The 12,013-nt window shown below is 47.8% G+C and overlaps 62 non-coding genes across 62 annotated transcripts; all 62 read left to right on the top strand.

Annotated features, from left to right (window-relative positions):
• Positions 1–54: 54 nt before the first annotated feature.
• Positions 55–173, top strand: LOC148982268 (5S ribosomal RNA). The gene has a single exon (XR_016157142.1). It is a non-coding gene; the product is annotated as a 5S ribosomal RNA (ribosomal RNA).
• Positions 174–236: 63 nt separating this feature from the next.
• Positions 237–355, top strand: LOC148982269 (5S ribosomal RNA). Its single transcript, XR_016157153.1, has one exon. It is a non-coding gene; the product is annotated as a 5S ribosomal RNA (ribosomal RNA).
• A 63-nt stretch (positions 356–418) lies between these two features.
• Positions 419–537, top strand: LOC148982270 (5S ribosomal RNA). Its single transcript, XR_016163620.1, has one exon. It is a non-coding gene; the product is annotated as a 5S ribosomal RNA (ribosomal RNA).
• Positions 538–704: 167 nt separating this feature from the next.
• Positions 705–823, top strand: LOC148982271 (5S ribosomal RNA). Its single transcript, XR_016157165.1, has one exon. It is a non-coding gene; the product is annotated as a 5S ribosomal RNA (ribosomal RNA).
• Positions 824–886: 63 nt separating this feature from the next.
• Positions 887–1,005, top strand: LOC148982272 (5S ribosomal RNA). Its single transcript, XR_016160447.1, has one exon. It is a non-coding gene; the product is annotated as a 5S ribosomal RNA (ribosomal RNA).
• A 63-nt stretch (positions 1,006–1,068) lies between these two features.
• On the top strand, positions 1,069–1,187 carry LOC148982273 (5S ribosomal RNA). The gene has a single exon (XR_016157176.1). It is a non-coding gene; the product is annotated as a 5S ribosomal RNA (ribosomal RNA).
• A 63-nt stretch (positions 1,188–1,250) lies between these two features.
• On the top strand, positions 1,251–1,369 carry LOC148982274 (5S ribosomal RNA). The gene has a single exon (XR_016157187.1). It is a non-coding gene; the product is annotated as a 5S ribosomal RNA (ribosomal RNA).
• Positions 1,370–1,432: 63 nt separating this feature from the next.
• On the top strand, positions 1,433–1,551 carry LOC148982275 (5S ribosomal RNA). Its single transcript, XR_016157198.1, has one exon. It is a non-coding gene; the product is annotated as a 5S ribosomal RNA (ribosomal RNA).
• A 63-nt stretch (positions 1,552–1,614) lies between these two features.
• LOC148982276 (5S ribosomal RNA) lies at positions 1,615–1,733 on the top strand. The gene has a single exon (XR_016163409.1). It is a non-coding gene; the product is annotated as a 5S ribosomal RNA (ribosomal RNA).
• A 63-nt stretch (positions 1,734–1,796) lies between these two features.
• Positions 1,797–1,915, top strand: LOC148982277 (5S ribosomal RNA). The gene has a single exon (XR_016157210.1). It is a non-coding gene; the product is annotated as a 5S ribosomal RNA (ribosomal RNA).
• A 63-nt stretch (positions 1,916–1,978) lies between these two features.
• On the top strand, positions 1,979–2,097 carry LOC148982278 (5S ribosomal RNA). Its single transcript, XR_016163720.1, has one exon. It is a non-coding gene; the product is annotated as a 5S ribosomal RNA (ribosomal RNA).
• Positions 2,098–2,160: 63 nt separating this feature from the next.
• LOC148982279 (5S ribosomal RNA) lies at positions 2,161–2,279 on the top strand. Its single transcript, XR_016160982.1, has one exon. It is a non-coding gene; the product is annotated as a 5S ribosomal RNA (ribosomal RNA).
• A 167-nt stretch (positions 2,280–2,446) lies between these two features.
• Positions 2,447–2,565, top strand: LOC148982280 (5S ribosomal RNA). Its single transcript, XR_016157221.1, has one exon. It is a non-coding gene; the product is annotated as a 5S ribosomal RNA (ribosomal RNA).
• A 63-nt stretch (positions 2,566–2,628) lies between these two features.
• LOC148982281 (5S ribosomal RNA) lies at positions 2,629–2,747 on the top strand. Its single transcript, XR_016161297.1, has one exon. It is a non-coding gene; the product is annotated as a 5S ribosomal RNA (ribosomal RNA).
• A 63-nt stretch (positions 2,748–2,810) lies between these two features.
• Positions 2,811–2,929, top strand: LOC148982282 (5S ribosomal RNA). Its single transcript, XR_016157232.1, has one exon. It is a non-coding gene; the product is annotated as a 5S ribosomal RNA (ribosomal RNA).
• A 63-nt stretch (positions 2,930–2,992) lies between these two features.
• Positions 2,993–3,111, top strand: LOC148982283 (5S ribosomal RNA). Its single transcript, XR_016157243.1, has one exon. It is a non-coding gene; the product is annotated as a 5S ribosomal RNA (ribosomal RNA).
• A 63-nt stretch (positions 3,112–3,174) lies between these two features.
• Positions 3,175–3,293, top strand: LOC148982284 (5S ribosomal RNA). Its single transcript, XR_016157254.1, has one exon. It is a non-coding gene; the product is annotated as a 5S ribosomal RNA (ribosomal RNA).
• Positions 3,294–3,356: 63 nt separating this feature from the next.
• Positions 3,357–3,475, top strand: LOC148982285 (5S ribosomal RNA). The gene has a single exon (XR_016160448.1). It is a non-coding gene; the product is annotated as a 5S ribosomal RNA (ribosomal RNA).
• A 63-nt stretch (positions 3,476–3,538) lies between these two features.
• Positions 3,539–3,657, top strand: LOC148982286 (5S ribosomal RNA). Its single transcript, XR_016157266.1, has one exon. It is a non-coding gene; the product is annotated as a 5S ribosomal RNA (ribosomal RNA).
• A 63-nt stretch (positions 3,658–3,720) lies between these two features.
• Positions 3,721–3,839, top strand: LOC148982287 (5S ribosomal RNA). The gene has a single exon (XR_016157277.1). It is a non-coding gene; the product is annotated as a 5S ribosomal RNA (ribosomal RNA).
• A 63-nt stretch (positions 3,840–3,902) lies between these two features.
• LOC148982288 (5S ribosomal RNA) lies at positions 3,903–4,021 on the top strand. Its single transcript, XR_016163721.1, has one exon. It is a non-coding gene; the product is annotated as a 5S ribosomal RNA (ribosomal RNA).
• A 63-nt stretch (positions 4,022–4,084) lies between these two features.
• On the top strand, positions 4,085–4,203 carry LOC148982289 (5S ribosomal RNA). Its single transcript, XR_016165590.1, has one exon. It is a non-coding gene; the product is annotated as a 5S ribosomal RNA (ribosomal RNA).
• Positions 4,204–4,370: 167 nt separating this feature from the next.
• Positions 4,371–4,489, top strand: LOC148982290 (5S ribosomal RNA). The gene has a single exon (XR_016157288.1). It is a non-coding gene; the product is annotated as a 5S ribosomal RNA (ribosomal RNA).
• A 63-nt stretch (positions 4,490–4,552) lies between these two features.
• LOC148982291 (5S ribosomal RNA) lies at positions 4,553–4,671 on the top strand. Its single transcript, XR_016160449.1, has one exon. It is a non-coding gene; the product is annotated as a 5S ribosomal RNA (ribosomal RNA).
• A 63-nt stretch (positions 4,672–4,734) lies between these two features.
• LOC148982292 (5S ribosomal RNA) lies at positions 4,735–4,852 on the top strand. Its single transcript, XR_016163850.1, has one exon. It is a non-coding gene; the product is annotated as a 5S ribosomal RNA (ribosomal RNA).
• A 63-nt stretch (positions 4,853–4,915) lies between these two features.
• Positions 4,916–5,034, top strand: LOC148982293 (5S ribosomal RNA). The gene has a single exon (XR_016157299.1). It is a non-coding gene; the product is annotated as a 5S ribosomal RNA (ribosomal RNA).
• A 63-nt stretch (positions 5,035–5,097) lies between these two features.
• LOC148982294 (5S ribosomal RNA) lies at positions 5,098–5,216 on the top strand. Its single transcript, XR_016162213.1, has one exon. It is a non-coding gene; the product is annotated as a 5S ribosomal RNA (ribosomal RNA).
• A 63-nt stretch (positions 5,217–5,279) lies between these two features.
• LOC148982295 (5S ribosomal RNA) lies at positions 5,280–5,398 on the top strand. Its single transcript, XR_016162552.1, has one exon. It is a non-coding gene; the product is annotated as a 5S ribosomal RNA (ribosomal RNA).
• Positions 5,399–5,566: 168 nt separating this feature from the next.
• LOC148982296 (5S ribosomal RNA) lies at positions 5,567–5,685 on the top strand. Its single transcript, XR_016157310.1, has one exon. It is a non-coding gene; the product is annotated as a 5S ribosomal RNA (ribosomal RNA).
• Positions 5,686–5,748: 63 nt separating this feature from the next.
• LOC148982297 (5S ribosomal RNA) lies at positions 5,749–5,867 on the top strand. Its single transcript, XR_016160450.1, has one exon. It is a non-coding gene; the product is annotated as a 5S ribosomal RNA (ribosomal RNA).
• Positions 5,868–5,930: 63 nt separating this feature from the next.
• On the top strand, positions 5,931–6,049 carry LOC148982298 (5S ribosomal RNA). Its single transcript, XR_016157322.1, has one exon. It is a non-coding gene; the product is annotated as a 5S ribosomal RNA (ribosomal RNA).
• Positions 6,050–6,112: 63 nt separating this feature from the next.
• On the top strand, positions 6,113–6,231 carry LOC148982299 (5S ribosomal RNA). The gene has a single exon (XR_016157333.1). It is a non-coding gene; the product is annotated as a 5S ribosomal RNA (ribosomal RNA).
• Positions 6,232–6,294: 63 nt separating this feature from the next.
• Positions 6,295–6,413, top strand: LOC148982300 (5S ribosomal RNA). The gene has a single exon (XR_016157344.1). It is a non-coding gene; the product is annotated as a 5S ribosomal RNA (ribosomal RNA).
• Positions 6,414–6,476: 63 nt separating this feature from the next.
• On the top strand, positions 6,477–6,595 carry LOC148982301 (5S ribosomal RNA). The gene has a single exon (XR_016160451.1). It is a non-coding gene; the product is annotated as a 5S ribosomal RNA (ribosomal RNA).
• A 63-nt stretch (positions 6,596–6,658) lies between these two features.
• LOC148982302 (5S ribosomal RNA) lies at positions 6,659–6,777 on the top strand. Its single transcript, XR_016162145.1, has one exon. It is a non-coding gene; the product is annotated as a 5S ribosomal RNA (ribosomal RNA).
• Positions 6,778–6,840: 63 nt separating this feature from the next.
• On the top strand, positions 6,841–6,959 carry LOC148982303 (5S ribosomal RNA). Its single transcript, XR_016157355.1, has one exon. It is a non-coding gene; the product is annotated as a 5S ribosomal RNA (ribosomal RNA).
• A 63-nt stretch (positions 6,960–7,022) lies between these two features.
• LOC148982304 (5S ribosomal RNA) lies at positions 7,023–7,141 on the top strand. Its single transcript, XR_016163722.1, has one exon. It is a non-coding gene; the product is annotated as a 5S ribosomal RNA (ribosomal RNA).
• Positions 7,142–7,204: 63 nt separating this feature from the next.
• On the top strand, positions 7,205–7,323 carry LOC148982305 (5S ribosomal RNA). The gene has a single exon (XR_016165601.1). It is a non-coding gene; the product is annotated as a 5S ribosomal RNA (ribosomal RNA).
• A 168-nt stretch (positions 7,324–7,491) lies between these two features.
• Positions 7,492–7,610, top strand: LOC148982306 (5S ribosomal RNA). Its single transcript, XR_016157366.1, has one exon. It is a non-coding gene; the product is annotated as a 5S ribosomal RNA (ribosomal RNA).
• A 63-nt stretch (positions 7,611–7,673) lies between these two features.
• LOC148982307 (5S ribosomal RNA) lies at positions 7,674–7,792 on the top strand. Its single transcript, XR_016161298.1, has one exon. It is a non-coding gene; the product is annotated as a 5S ribosomal RNA (ribosomal RNA).
• Positions 7,793–7,855: 63 nt separating this feature from the next.
• LOC148982308 (5S ribosomal RNA) lies at positions 7,856–7,974 on the top strand. Its single transcript, XR_016157377.1, has one exon. It is a non-coding gene; the product is annotated as a 5S ribosomal RNA (ribosomal RNA).
• A 63-nt stretch (positions 7,975–8,037) lies between these two features.
• On the top strand, positions 8,038–8,156 carry LOC148982309 (5S ribosomal RNA). Its single transcript, XR_016157388.1, has one exon. It is a non-coding gene; the product is annotated as a 5S ribosomal RNA (ribosomal RNA).
• A 63-nt stretch (positions 8,157–8,219) lies between these two features.
• Positions 8,220–8,338, top strand: LOC148982310 (5S ribosomal RNA). The gene has a single exon (XR_016157399.1). It is a non-coding gene; the product is annotated as a 5S ribosomal RNA (ribosomal RNA).
• A 63-nt stretch (positions 8,339–8,401) lies between these two features.
• LOC148982311 (5S ribosomal RNA) lies at positions 8,402–8,520 on the top strand. The gene has a single exon (XR_016160452.1). It is a non-coding gene; the product is annotated as a 5S ribosomal RNA (ribosomal RNA).
• Positions 8,521–8,583: 63 nt separating this feature from the next.
• LOC148982312 (5S ribosomal RNA) lies at positions 8,584–8,702 on the top strand. The gene has a single exon (XR_016157410.1). It is a non-coding gene; the product is annotated as a 5S ribosomal RNA (ribosomal RNA).
• A 63-nt stretch (positions 8,703–8,765) lies between these two features.
• On the top strand, positions 8,766–8,884 carry LOC148982313 (5S ribosomal RNA). Its single transcript, XR_016157421.1, has one exon. It is a non-coding gene; the product is annotated as a 5S ribosomal RNA (ribosomal RNA).
• Positions 8,885–8,947: 63 nt separating this feature from the next.
• On the top strand, positions 8,948–9,066 carry LOC148982314 (5S ribosomal RNA). Its single transcript, XR_016163723.1, has one exon. It is a non-coding gene; the product is annotated as a 5S ribosomal RNA (ribosomal RNA).
• Positions 9,067–9,129: 63 nt separating this feature from the next.
• On the top strand, positions 9,130–9,248 carry LOC148982315 (5S ribosomal RNA). Its single transcript, XR_016165612.1, has one exon. It is a non-coding gene; the product is annotated as a 5S ribosomal RNA (ribosomal RNA).
• A 167-nt stretch (positions 9,249–9,415) lies between these two features.
• On the top strand, positions 9,416–9,534 carry LOC148982316 (5S ribosomal RNA). The gene has a single exon (XR_016157433.1). It is a non-coding gene; the product is annotated as a 5S ribosomal RNA (ribosomal RNA).
• A 63-nt stretch (positions 9,535–9,597) lies between these two features.
• Positions 9,598–9,716, top strand: LOC148982317 (5S ribosomal RNA). Its single transcript, XR_016160453.1, has one exon. It is a non-coding gene; the product is annotated as a 5S ribosomal RNA (ribosomal RNA).
• A 63-nt stretch (positions 9,717–9,779) lies between these two features.
• Positions 9,780–9,897, top strand: LOC148982318 (5S ribosomal RNA). The gene has a single exon (XR_016163851.1). It is a non-coding gene; the product is annotated as a 5S ribosomal RNA (ribosomal RNA).
• A 63-nt stretch (positions 9,898–9,960) lies between these two features.
• Positions 9,961–10,079, top strand: LOC148982319 (5S ribosomal RNA). The gene has a single exon (XR_016157444.1). It is a non-coding gene; the product is annotated as a 5S ribosomal RNA (ribosomal RNA).
• A 63-nt stretch (positions 10,080–10,142) lies between these two features.
• On the top strand, positions 10,143–10,261 carry LOC148982320 (5S ribosomal RNA). The gene has a single exon (XR_016162214.1). It is a non-coding gene; the product is annotated as a 5S ribosomal RNA (ribosomal RNA).
• Positions 10,262–10,324: 63 nt separating this feature from the next.
• On the top strand, positions 10,325–10,443 carry LOC148982321 (5S ribosomal RNA). The gene has a single exon (XR_016162553.1). It is a non-coding gene; the product is annotated as a 5S ribosomal RNA (ribosomal RNA).
• Positions 10,444–10,611: 168 nt separating this feature from the next.
• LOC148982322 (5S ribosomal RNA) lies at positions 10,612–10,730 on the top strand. The gene has a single exon (XR_016157455.1). It is a non-coding gene; the product is annotated as a 5S ribosomal RNA (ribosomal RNA).
• Positions 10,731–10,793: 63 nt separating this feature from the next.
• On the top strand, positions 10,794–10,912 carry LOC148982323 (5S ribosomal RNA). Its single transcript, XR_016157466.1, has one exon. It is a non-coding gene; the product is annotated as a 5S ribosomal RNA (ribosomal RNA).
• A 63-nt stretch (positions 10,913–10,975) lies between these two features.
• LOC148982324 (5S ribosomal RNA) lies at positions 10,976–11,094 on the top strand. The gene has a single exon (XR_016160586.1). It is a non-coding gene; the product is annotated as a 5S ribosomal RNA (ribosomal RNA).
• Positions 11,095–11,157: 63 nt separating this feature from the next.
• Positions 11,158–11,276, top strand: LOC148982325 (5S ribosomal RNA). Its single transcript, XR_016157477.1, has one exon. It is a non-coding gene; the product is annotated as a 5S ribosomal RNA (ribosomal RNA).
• A 63-nt stretch (positions 11,277–11,339) lies between these two features.
• LOC148982326 (5S ribosomal RNA) lies at positions 11,340–11,458 on the top strand. Its single transcript, XR_016160454.1, has one exon. It is a non-coding gene; the product is annotated as a 5S ribosomal RNA (ribosomal RNA).
• Positions 11,459–11,521: 63 nt separating this feature from the next.
• LOC148982327 (5S ribosomal RNA) lies at positions 11,522–11,640 on the top strand. Its single transcript, XR_016162146.1, has one exon. It is a non-coding gene; the product is annotated as a 5S ribosomal RNA (ribosomal RNA).
• Positions 11,641–11,703: 63 nt separating this feature from the next.
• Positions 11,704–11,822, top strand: LOC148982328 (5S ribosomal RNA). Its single transcript, XR_016157488.1, has one exon. It is a non-coding gene; the product is annotated as a 5S ribosomal RNA (ribosomal RNA).
• A 63-nt stretch (positions 11,823–11,885) lies between these two features.
• Positions 11,886–12,004, top strand: LOC148982329 (5S ribosomal RNA). Its single transcript, XR_016163724.1, has one exon. It is a non-coding gene; the product is annotated as a 5S ribosomal RNA (ribosomal RNA).
• The last annotated feature ends 9 nt before the right edge of the window (positions 12,005–12,013 follow it).

Raw genomic sequence — 12,013 nt, forward strand, 5'->3', positions numbered from 1 at the left:
TTACTACCCTAATGTTCTAACCATTCAAATAGCCCAATTTTGGCAGCAGATTTCGCTTACGGCCATACCACCTTGAGAACGCCCGAACTCGTCTGATCTCGGAAGCTAAGCAGGGTCGGGCCTGGTTAGTACTTGGATGGGAGACCGCCTGGGAATACCAGGTGCTGTAAGCTTTATATAGTTTACTACCCTAATGTTCTAACCATTCAAATAGCCCAATTTTGGCAGCAGATTTCGCTTACGGCCATACCACCTTGAGAACGCCCGAACTCGTCTGATCTCGGAAGCTAAGCAGGGTCGGGCCTGGTTAGTACTTGGATGGGAGACCGCCTGGGAATACCAGGTGCTGTAAGCTTTATGTAGTTTACTACCCTAATGTTCTAACCATTCAAATAGCCCAATTTTGGCAGCAGATTTCGCTTACGGCCATACCACATTGAAAACGCCCGAACTCGTCTGATCTCGGAAGCTAAGCAGGGTCGGGCCTGGTTAGTACTTGGATGGGAGACCGCCTGGGAATACCAGATGCTGTAAGCTTTATTGTTTAAAAAAAAAAAAAAAAGAGTCAATGAAATGTTTCAAAAATCCTAAATTGTCTTTTTTCCCCCTCAAAATTCCTGAAATAGTCTCTCAGTTTCTTCAGAAAGCCTGAAAGAGTCTCTTTTTTTTCTTCTTCAAATAGCCCAATTTTGGCAGCAGATTTCGCTTACGGCCATACCACCTTGAGAACGCCCGAACTCGTCTGATCTCGGAAGCTAAGCAGGGTCGGGCCTGGTTAGTACTTGGATGGGAGACCGCCTGGGAATACCAGGTGCTGTAAGCTTTATGTAGTTTACTACCCTAATGTTCTAACCATTCAAATAGCCCAATTTTGGCAGCAGATTTCGCTTACGGCCATACCACCTTGAGAACGCCCGAACACGTCTGATCTCGGAAGCTAAGCAGGGTCGGGCCTGGTTAGTACTTGGATGGGAGACCGCCTGGGAATACCAGGTGCTGTAAGCTTTATGTAGTTTACTACCGTAATGTTCTAACCATTCAAATAGCCCAATTTTGGCAGCAGATTTCGCTTACGGCCATACCACCTTGAGAACGCCCGAACTCGTCTGATCTCGGAAGCTAAGCAGGGTCGGGCCTGGTTAGTACTTGGATGGGAGACCGCCTGGGAATACCAGGTGCTGTAAGCTTTATGTAGTTTACTACCCTAATGTTCTAACCATTCAAATAGCCCAATTTTGGCAGCAGATTTCGCTTACGGCCATACCACCTTGAGAACGCCCGAACTCGTCTGATCTCGGAAGCTAAGCAGGGTCGGGCCTGGTTAGTACTTGGATGGGAGACCGCCTGGGAATACCAGGTGCTGTAAGCTTTATGTAGTTTACTACCCTAATGTTCTAACCATTCAAATAGCCCAATTTTGGCAGCAGATTTCGCTTACGGCCATACCACCTTGAGAACGCCCGAACTCGTCTGATCTCGGAAGCTAAGCAGGGTCGGGCCTGGTTAGTACTTGGATGGGAGACCGCCTGGGAATACCAGGTGCTGTAAGCTTAATATAGTTTACTACCCTAATGTTCTAACCATTCAAATAGCCCAATTTTGGCAGCAGATTTCGCTTACGGCCATACCACCTTGAGAACGCCCGAACACGTCTGATCTCGGAAGCTAAGCAGGGTCGGGCCTGGTTAGTACTTGGATGGGAGACCGCCTGGGAATACCAAGTGCTGTAAGCTTTATGTAGTTTACTACCCTAATGTTCTAACCATTCAAATAGCCCAATTTTGGCAGCAGATTTCGCTTACGGCCATACCACCTTGAGAACGCCCGAACTCGTCTGATCTCGGAAGCTAAGCAGGGTCGGGCCTGGTTAGTACTTGGATGGGAGACCGCCTGGGAATACCAGGTGCTGTAAGCTTTATGTAGTTTACTACCCTAATGTTCTAACCATTCAAATAGCCCAATTTTGGCAGCAGATTTCGCTTACGGCCATACCACCTTGAGAACGCCCGAACTCGTCTTATCTCGGAAGCTAAGCAGGGTCGGGCCTGGTTAGTACTTGGATGGGAGACCGCCTGGGAATACCAGGTGCTGTAAGCTTTATGTAGTTTACTACCCTAATGTTCTAACCATTCAAATAGCCCAATTTTGGCAGCAGATTTCGCTTACGGCCATACCACCTTGAAAACGCCCGAACTCGTCTGATCTCGGAAGCTAAGCAGGGTCGGGCCTGGTTAGTACTTGGATGGGAGACCGCCTTGGAATACCAGGTGCTGTAAGCTTTATTGTTTAAAAAAAAAAAAAAAAGAGTCAATGAAATGTTTCAAAAATCCTAAATTGTCTTTTTTCCCCCTCAAAATTCCTGAAATAGTCTCTCAGTTTCTTCAGAAAGCCTGAAAGAGTCTCTTTTTTTTCTTCTTCAAATAGCCCAATTTTGGCAGCAGATTTCGCTTACGGCCATACCACCTTGAGAACGCCCGAACTCGTCTGATCTCGGAAGCTAAGCAGGGTCGGGCCTGGTTAGTACTTGGATGGGAGACCGCCTGGGAATACCAGGTGCTGTAAGCTTTATGTAGTTTACTACCCTAATGTTCTAACCATTCAAATAGCCCAATTTTGGCAGCAGATTTCGCTTACAGCCATACCACCTTGAGAACGCCCGAACACGTCTGATCTCGGAAGCTAAGCAGGGTCGGGCCTGGTTAGTACTTGGATGGGAGACCGCCTGGGAATACCAGGTGCTGTAAGCTTTATGTAGTTTACTACCGTAATGTTCTAACCATTCAAATAGCCCAATTTTGGCAGCAGATTTCGCTTACGGCCATACCACCTTGAGAACGCCCGAACTCGTCTGATCTCGGAAGCTAAGCAGGGTCGGGCCTGGTTAGTACTTGGATGGGAGACCGCCTGGGAATACCAGGTGCTGTAAGCTTTATGTAGTTTACTACCCTAATGTTCTAACCATTCAAATAGCCCAATTTTGGCAGCAGATTTCGCTTACGGCCATACCACCTTGAGAACGCCCGAACTCGTCTGATCTCGGAAGCTAAGCAGGGTCGGGCCTGGTTAGTACTTGGATGGGAGACCGCCTGGGAATACCAGGTGCTGTAAGCTTTATGTAGTTTACTACCCTAATGTTCTAACCATTCAAATAGCCCAATTTTGGCAGCAGATTTCGCTTACGGCCATACCACCTTGAGAACGCCCGAACTCGTCTGATCTCGGAAGCTAAGCAGGGTCGGGCCTGGTTAGTACTTGGATGGGAGACCGCCTGGGAATACCAGGTGCTGTAAGCTTAATATAGTTTACTACCCTAATGTTCTAACCATTCAAATAGCCCAATTTTGGCAGCAGATTTCGCTTACGGCCATACCACCTTGAGAACGCCCGAACACGTCTGATCTCGGAAGCTAAGCAGGGTCGGGCCTGGTTAGTACTTGGATGGGAGACCGCCTGGGAATACCAGGTGCTGTAAGCTTTATGTAGTTTACTACCCTAATGTTCTAACCATTCAAATAGCCCAATTTTGGCAGCAGATTTCGCTTACGGCCATACCACCTTGAGAACGCCCGAACTCGTCTGATCTCGGAAGCTAAGCAGGGTCGGGCCTGGTTAGTACTTGGATGGGAGACCGCCTGGGAATACCAGGTGCTGTAAGCTTTATGTAGTTTACTACCCTAATGTTCTAACCATTCAAATAGCCCAATTTTGGCAGCAGATTTCGCTTACGGCCATACCACCTTGAGAACGCCCGAACTCGTCTGATCTCGGAAGCTAAGCAGGGTCGGGCCTGGTTAGTACTTGGATGGGAGACCGCCTGGGAATACCAGGTGCTGTAAGCTTTAAATAGTTTACTACCCTAATGTTCTAACCATTCAAATAGCCCAATTTTGGCAGCAGATTTCGCTTACGGCCATACCACCTTGAGAACGCCCGAACTCGTCTTATCTCGGAAGCTAAGCAGGGTCGGGCCTGGTTAGTACTTGGATGGGAGACCGCCTGGGAATACCAGGTGCTGTAAGCTTTATGTAGTTTACTACCCTAATGTTCTAACCATTCAAATAGCCCAATTTTGGCAGCAGATTTCGCTTACGGCCATACCACCTTGAAAACGCCCGAACTCGTCTGATCTCGGAAGCTAAGCAGGGTCGGGCCTGGTTAGTACTTGGATGGGAGACCGCCTGGGAATACCAGGTGCTGTAAGCTTTATTGTTTAAAAAATAAAAAAAAAGGGTCAATGAAATGGTTCAAAAATCCTAAATTGTCTTTTTTCCCCCTCAAAATTCCTGAAATAGTCTCTCAGTTTCTTCAGAAAGCCTGAAAGAGTCTCTTTTTTTTCTTCTTCAAATAGCCCAATTTTGGCAGCAGGTTTCGCTTACGGCCATACCACCTTGAGAACGCCCGAACTCGTCTGATCTCGGAAGCTAAGCAGGGTCGGGCCTGGTTAGTACTTGGATGGGAGACCGCCTGGGAATACCAGGTGCTGTAAGCTTTATGTAGTTTACTACCCTAATGTTCTAACCATTCAAATAGCCCAATTTTGGCAGCAGATTTCGCTTACGGCCATACCACCTTGAGAACGCCCGAACACGTCTGATCTCGGAAGCTAAGCAGGGTCGGGCCTGGTTAGTACTTGGATGGGAGACCGCCTGGGAATACCAGGTGCTGTAAGCTTTATGTAGTTTACTACCCTAATGTTCTAACCATTCAAATAGCCCAATTTTGGCAGCAGATTTCGCTTACGGCCATACCACCTTGAGAACGCCCGAACTCGTCTGATCTCGGAAGCTAAGCAGGGTCGGGCTGGTTAGTACTTGGATGGGAGACCGCCTGGGAATACCAGGTGCTGTAAGCTTTATATAGTTTACTACCCTAATGTTCTAACCATTCAAATAGCCCAATTTTGGCAGCAGATTTAGCTTACGGCCATACCACCTTGAGAACGCCCGAACTCGTCTGATCTCGGAAGCTAAGCAGGGTCGGGCCTGGTTAGTACTTGGATGGGAGACCGCCTGGGAATACCAGGTGCTGTAAGCTTTATATAGTTTACTACCCTAATGTTCTAACCATTCAAATAGCCCAATTTTGGCAGCAGATTTCGCTTACGGCCATCCCACCTTGAGAACGCCCGAACTCGTCTGATCTCGGAAGCTAAGCAGGGTCGGGCCTGGTTAGTACTTGGATGGGAGACCGCCTGGGAATACCAGGTGCTGTAAGCTTTATGTAGTTTACTACCCTAATGTTCTAACCATTCAAATAGCCCAATTTTGGCAACAGATTTCGCTTACGGCCATACCACATTGAAAACGCCCGAACTCGTCTGATCTCGGAAGCTAAGCAGGGTCGGGCCTGGTTAGTACTTGGAAGGGAGACCGCCTGGGAATACCAGGTGCTGTAAGCTTTATTGTTTAAAAAAAAAAAAAAAAAGAGTCAATGAAATGTTTCAAAAATCCTAAATTGTCTTTTTTCCCCCTCAAAATTCCTGAAATAGTCTCTCAGTTTCTTCAGAAAGCCTGAAAGAGTCTCTTTTTTTTCTTCTTCAAATAGCCCAATTTTGGCAGCAGATTTCGCTTACGGCCATACCACCTTGAGAACGCCCGAACTCGTCTGATCTCGGAAGCTAAGCAGGGTCGGGCCTGGTTAGTACTTGGATGGGAGACCGCCTGGGAATACCAGGTGCTGTAAGCTTTATGTAGTTTACTACCCTAATGTTCTAACCATTCAAATAGCCCAATTTTGGCAGCAGATTTCGCTTACGGCCATACCACCTTGAGAACGCCCGAACACGTCTGATCTCGGAAGCTAAGCAGGGTCGGGCCTGGTTAGTACTTGGATGGGAGACCGCCTGGGAATACCAGGTGCTGTAAGCTTTATGTAGTTTACTACCGTAATGTTCTAACCATTCAAATAGCCCAATTTTGGCAGCAGATTTCGCTTACGGCCATACCACCTTGAGAACGCCCGAACTCGTCTGATCTCGGAAGCTAAGCAGGGTCGGGCCTGGTTAGTACTTGGATGGGAGACCGCCTGGGAATACCAGGTGCTGTAAGCTTTATGTAGTTTACTACCCTAATGTTCTAACCATTCAAATAGCCCAATTTTGGCAGCAGATTTCGCTTACGGCCATACCACCTTGAGAACGCCCGAACTCGTCTGATCTCGGAAGCTAAGCAGGGTCGGGCCTGGTTAGTACTTGGATGGGAGACCGCCTGGGAATACCAGGTGCTGTAAGCTTTATGTAGTTTACTACCCTAATGTTCTAACCATTCAAATAGCCCAATTTTGGCAGCAGATTTCGCTTACGGCCATACCACCTTGAGAACGCCCGAACTCGTCTGATCTCGGAAGCTAAGCAGGGTCGGGCCTGGTTAGTACTTGGATGGGAGACCGCCTGGGAATACCAGGTGCTGTAAGCTTAATATAGTTTACTACCCTAATGTTCTAACCATTCAAATAGCCCAATTTTGGCAGCAGATTTCGCTTACGGCCATACCACCTTGAGAACGCCCGAACACGTCTGATCTCGGAAGCTAAGCAGGGTCGGGCCTGGTTAGTACTTGGATGGGAGACCGCCTGGGAATACCAGGTGCTGTAAGCTTTATGTAGTTTACTACCCTAATGTTCTAACCATTCAAATAGCCCAATTTTGGCAGCAGATTTCACTTACGGCCATACCACCTTGAGAACGCCCGAACTCGTCTGATCTCGGAAGCTAAGCAGGGTCGGGCCTGGTTAGTACTTGGATGGGAGACCGCCTGGGAATACCAGGTGCTGTAAGCTTTATGTAGTTTACTACCCTAATGTTCTAACCATTCGAATAGCCCAATTTTGGCAGCAGATTTCGCTTACGGCCATACCACCTTGAGAACGCCCGAACTCGTCTGATCTCGGAAGCTAAGCAGGGTCGGGCCTGGTTAGTACTTGGATGGGAGACCGCCTGGGAATACCAGGTGCTGTAAGCTTTATATAGTTTACTACCCTAATGTTCTAACCATTCAAATAGCCCAATTTTGGCAGCAGATTTCGCTTACGGCCATACCACCTTGAGAACGCCCGAACTCGTCTTATCTCGGAAGCTAAGCAGGGTCGGGCCTGGTTAGTACTTGGATGGGAGACCGCCTGGGAATACCAGGTGCTGTAAGCTTTATGTAGTTTACTACCCTAATGTTCTAACCATTCAAATAGCCCAATTTTGGCAGCAGATTTCGCTTACGGCCATACCACCTTGAAAACGCCCGAACTCGTCTGATCTCGGAAGCTAAGCAGGGTCGGGCCTGGTTAGTACTTGGATGGGAGACCGCCTGGGAATACCAGGTGCTGTAAGCTTTATTGTTTAAAAAAAAAAAAAAAAAGAGTCAATGAAATGTTTCAAAAATCCTAAATTGTCTTTTTTCCCCCTCAAAATTCCTGAAATAGTCTCTCAGTTTCTTCAGAAAGCCTGAAAGAGTCTCTTTTTTTTCTTCTTCAAATAGCCCAATTTTGGCAGCAGATTTCGCTTACGGCCATACCACCTTGAGAACGCCCGAACTCGTCTGATCTCGGAAGCTAAGCAGGGTCGGGCCTGGTTAGTACTTGGATGGGAGACCGCCTGGGAATACCAGGTGCTGTAAGCTTTATGTAGTTTACTACCCTAATGTTCTAACCATTCAAATAGCCCAATTTTGGCAGCAGATTTCGCTTACAGCCATACCACCTTGAGAACGCCCGAACACGTCTGATCTCGGAAGCTAAGCAGGGTCGGGCCTGGTTAGTACTTGGATGGGAGACCGCCTGGGAATACCAGGTGCTGTAAGCTTTATGTAGTTTACTACCGTAATGTTCTAACCATTCAAATAGCCCAATTTTGGCAGCAGATTTCGCTTACGGCCATACCACCTTGAGAACGCCCGAACTCGTCTGATCTCGGAAGCTAAGCAGGGTCGGGCCTGGTTAGTACTTGGATGGGAGACCGCCTGGGAATACCAGGTGCTGTAAGCTTTATGTAGTTTACTACCCTAATGTTCTAACCATTCAAATAGCCCAATTTTGGCAGCAGATTTCGCTTACGGCCATACCACCTTGAGAACGCCCGAACTCGTCTGATCTCGGAAGCTAAGCAGGGTCGGGCCTGGTTAGTACTTGGATGGGAGACCGCCTGGGAATACCAGGTGCTGTAAGCTTTATGTAGTTTACTACCCTAATGTTCTAACCATTCAAATAGCCCAATTTTGGCAGCAGATTTCGCTTACGGCCATACCACCTTGAGAACGCCCGAACTCGTCTGATCTCGGAAGCTAAGCAGGGTCGGGCCTGGTTAGTACTTGGATGGGAGACCGCCTGGGAATACCAGGTGCTGTAAGCTTAATATAGTTTACTACCCTAATGTTCTAACCATTCAAATAGCCCAATTTTGGCAGCAGATTTCGCTTACGGCCATACCACCTTGAGAACGCCCGAACACGTCTGATCTCGGAAGCTAAGCAGGGTCGGGCCTGGTTAGTACTTGGATGGGAGACCGCCTGGGAATACCAGGTGCTGTAAGCTTTATGTAGTTTACTACCCTAATGTTCTAACCATTCAAATAGCCCAATTTTGGCAGCAGATTTCGCTTACGGCCATACCACCTTGAGAACGCCCGAACTCGTCTGATCTCGGAAGCTAAGCAGGGTCGGGCCTGGTTAGTACTTGGATGGGAGACCGCCTGGGAATACCAGGTGCTGTAAGCTTTATGTAGTTTACTACCCTAATGTTCTAACCATTCAAATAGCCCAATTTTGGCAGCAGATTTCGCTTACGGCCATACCACCTTGAGAACGCCCGAACTCGTCTGATCTCGGAAGCTAAGCAGGGTCGGGCCTGGTTAGTACTTGGATGGGAGACCGCCTGGGAATACCAGGTGCTGTAAGCTTTAAATAGTTTACTACCCTAATGTTCTAACCATTCAAATAGCCCAATTTTGGCAGCAGATTTCGCTTACGGCCATACCACCTTGAGAACGCCCGAACTCGTCTTATCTCGGAAGCTAAGCAGGGTCGGGCCTGGTTAGTACTTGGATGGGAGACCGCCTGGGAATACCAGGTGCTGTAAGCTTTATGTAGTTTACTACCCTAATGTTCTAACCATTCAAATAGCCCAATTTTGGCAGCAGATTTCGCTTACGGCCATACCACCTTGAAAACGCCCGAACTCGTCTGATCTCGGAAGCTAAGCAGGGTCGGGCCTGGTTAGTACTTGGATGGGAGACCGCCTGGGAATACCAGGTGCTGTAAGCTTTATTGTTTAAAAAATAAAAAAAAAGGGTCAATGAAATGGTTCAAAAATCCTAAATTGTCTTTTTTCCCCCTCAAAATTCCTGAAATAGTCTCTCAGTTTCTTCAGAAAGCCTGAAAGAGTCTCTTTTTTTTCTTCTTCAAATAGCCCAATTTTGGCAGCAGGTTTCGCTTACGGCCATACCACCTTGAGAACGCCCGAACTCGTCTGATCTCGGAAGCTAAGCAGGGTCGGGCCTGGTTAGTACTTGGATGGGAGACCGCCTGGGAATACCAGGTGCTGTAAGCTTTATGTAGTTTACTACCCTAATGTTCTAACCATTCAAATAGCCCAATTTTGGCAGCAGATTTCGCTTACGGCCATACCACCTTGAGAACGCCCGAACACGTCTGATCTCGGAAGCTAAGCAGGGTCGGGCCTGGTTAGTACTTGGATGGGAGACCGCCTGGGAATACCAGGTGCTGTAAGCTTTATGTAGTTTACTACCCTAATGTTCTAACCATTCAAATAGCCCAATTTTGGCAGCAGATTTCGCTTACGGCCATACCACCTTGAGAACGCCCGAACTCGTCTGATCTCGGAAGCTAAGCAGGGTCGGGCTGGTTAGTACTTGGATGGGAGACCGCCTGGGAATACCAGGTGCTGTAAGCTTTATATAGTTTACTACCCTAATGTTCTAACCATTCAAATAGCCCAATTTTGGCAGCAGATTTAGCTTACGGCCATACCACCTTGAGAACGCCCGAACTCGTCTGATCTCGGAAGCTAAGCAGGGTCGGGCCTGGTTAGTACTTGGATGGGAGACCGCCTGGGAATACCAGGTGCTGTAAGCTTTATATAGTTTACTACCCTAATGTTCTAACCATTCAAATAGCCCAATTTTGGCAGCAGATTTCGCTTACGGCCATCCCACCTTGAGAACGCCCGAACTCGTCTGATCTCGGAAGCTAAGCAGGGTCGGGCCTGGTTAGTACTTGGATGGGAGACCGCCTGGGAATACCAGGTGCTGTAAGCTTTATGTAGTTTACTACCCTAATGTTCTAACCATTCAAATAGCCCAATTTTGGCAACAGATTTCGCTTACGGCCATACCACATTGAAAACGCCCGAACTCGTCTGATCTCGGAAGCTAAGCAGGGTCGGGCCTGGTTAGTACTTGGAAGGGAGACCGCCTGGGAATACCAGGTGCTGTAAGCTTTATTGTTTAAAAAAAAAAAAAAAAAGAGTCAATGAAATGTTTCAAAAATCCTAAATTGTTTTTTTTCCCCCTCAAAATTCCTGAAATAGTCTCTCAGTTTCTTCAGAAAGCCTGAAAGAGTCTCTTTTTTTTCTTCTTCAAATAGCCCAATTTTGGCAGCAGATTTCGCTTACGGCCATACCACCTTGAGAACGCCCGAACTCGTCTGATCTCGGAAGCTAAGCAGGGTCGGGCCTGGTTAGTACTTGGATGGGAGACCGCCTGGGAATACCAGGTGCTGTAAGCTTTATGTAGTTTACTACCCTAATGTTCTAACCATTCAAATAGCCCAATTTTGGCAGCAGATTTCGCTTACGGCCATACCACCTTGAGAACGCCCGAACTCGTCTGATCTCGGAAGCTAAGCAGGGTCGGGCCTGGTTAGTACTTGGATGGGAGACCGCCTGGGAATACCAGGTGCTGTAAGCTTTATGTAGTTTACTACCCTAATGTTCTAACCATTCAAATAGCCCAATTTTGGCAGCAGATTTAGCTTACGGCCATACCACCTTGAGAACGCCCGAGCTCGTCTGATCTCGGAAGCTAAGCAGGGTCGGGCCTGGTTAGTACTTGGATGGGAGACCGCCTGGGAATACCAGGTGCTGTAAGCTTTATGTAGTTTACTACCCTAATGTTCTAACCATTCAAATAGCCCAATTTTGGCAGCAGATTTCGCTTACGGCCATACCACCTTGAGAACGCCCGAACTCGTCTGATCTCGGAAGCTAAGCAGGGTCGGGCCTGGTTAGTACTTGGATGGGAGACCGCCTGGGAATACCAGGTGCTGTAAGCTTAATATAGTTTACTACCCTAATGTTCTAACCATTCAAATAGCCCAATTTTGGCAGCAGATTTCGCTTACGGCCATACCACCTTGAGAACGCCCGAACACGTCTGATCTCGGAAGCTAAGCAGGGTCGGGCCTGGTTAGTACTTGGATGGGAGACCGCCTGGGAATACCAGGTGCTGTAAGCTTTATGTAGTTTACTACCCTAATGTTCTAACCATTCAAATAGCCCAATTTTGGCAGCAGATTTCACTTACGGCCATACCACCTTGAGAACGCCCGAACTCGTCTGATCTCGGAAGCTAAGCAGGGTCGGGCCTGGTTAGTACTTGGATGGGAGACCGCCTGGGAATACCAGGTGCTGTAAGCTTTATGTAGTTTACTACCCTAATGTTCTAACCATTCAAATAGCCCAATTTTGGCAGCAGATTTCGCTTACGGCCATACCACCTTGAGAACGCCCGAACTCGTCTGATCTCGGAAGCTAAGCAGGGTCGGGCCTGGTTAGTACTTGGATGGGAGACCGCCTGGGAATACCAGGTGCTGTAAGCTTTATATAGTTTACTACCCTAATGTTCTAACCATTCAAATAGCCCAATTTTGGCAGCAGATTTCGCTTACGGCCATACCACCTTGAGAACGCCCGAACTCGTCTTATCTCGGAAGCTAAGCAGGGTCGGGCCTGGTTAGTACTTGGATGGGAGACCGCCTGGGAATACCAGGTGCTGTAAGCTTTATGTAGT

Source organism: Pimephales promelas, chromosome 3, assembly GCF_988280905.1.
Source record: "Pimephales promelas chromosome 3, fPimPro1.hap1.1, whole genome shotgun sequence".
In the NCBI taxonomy this organism is placed as follows: Eukaryota; Metazoa; Chordata; class Actinopteri; order Cypriniformes; family Leuciscidae; genus Pimephales; species Pimephales promelas.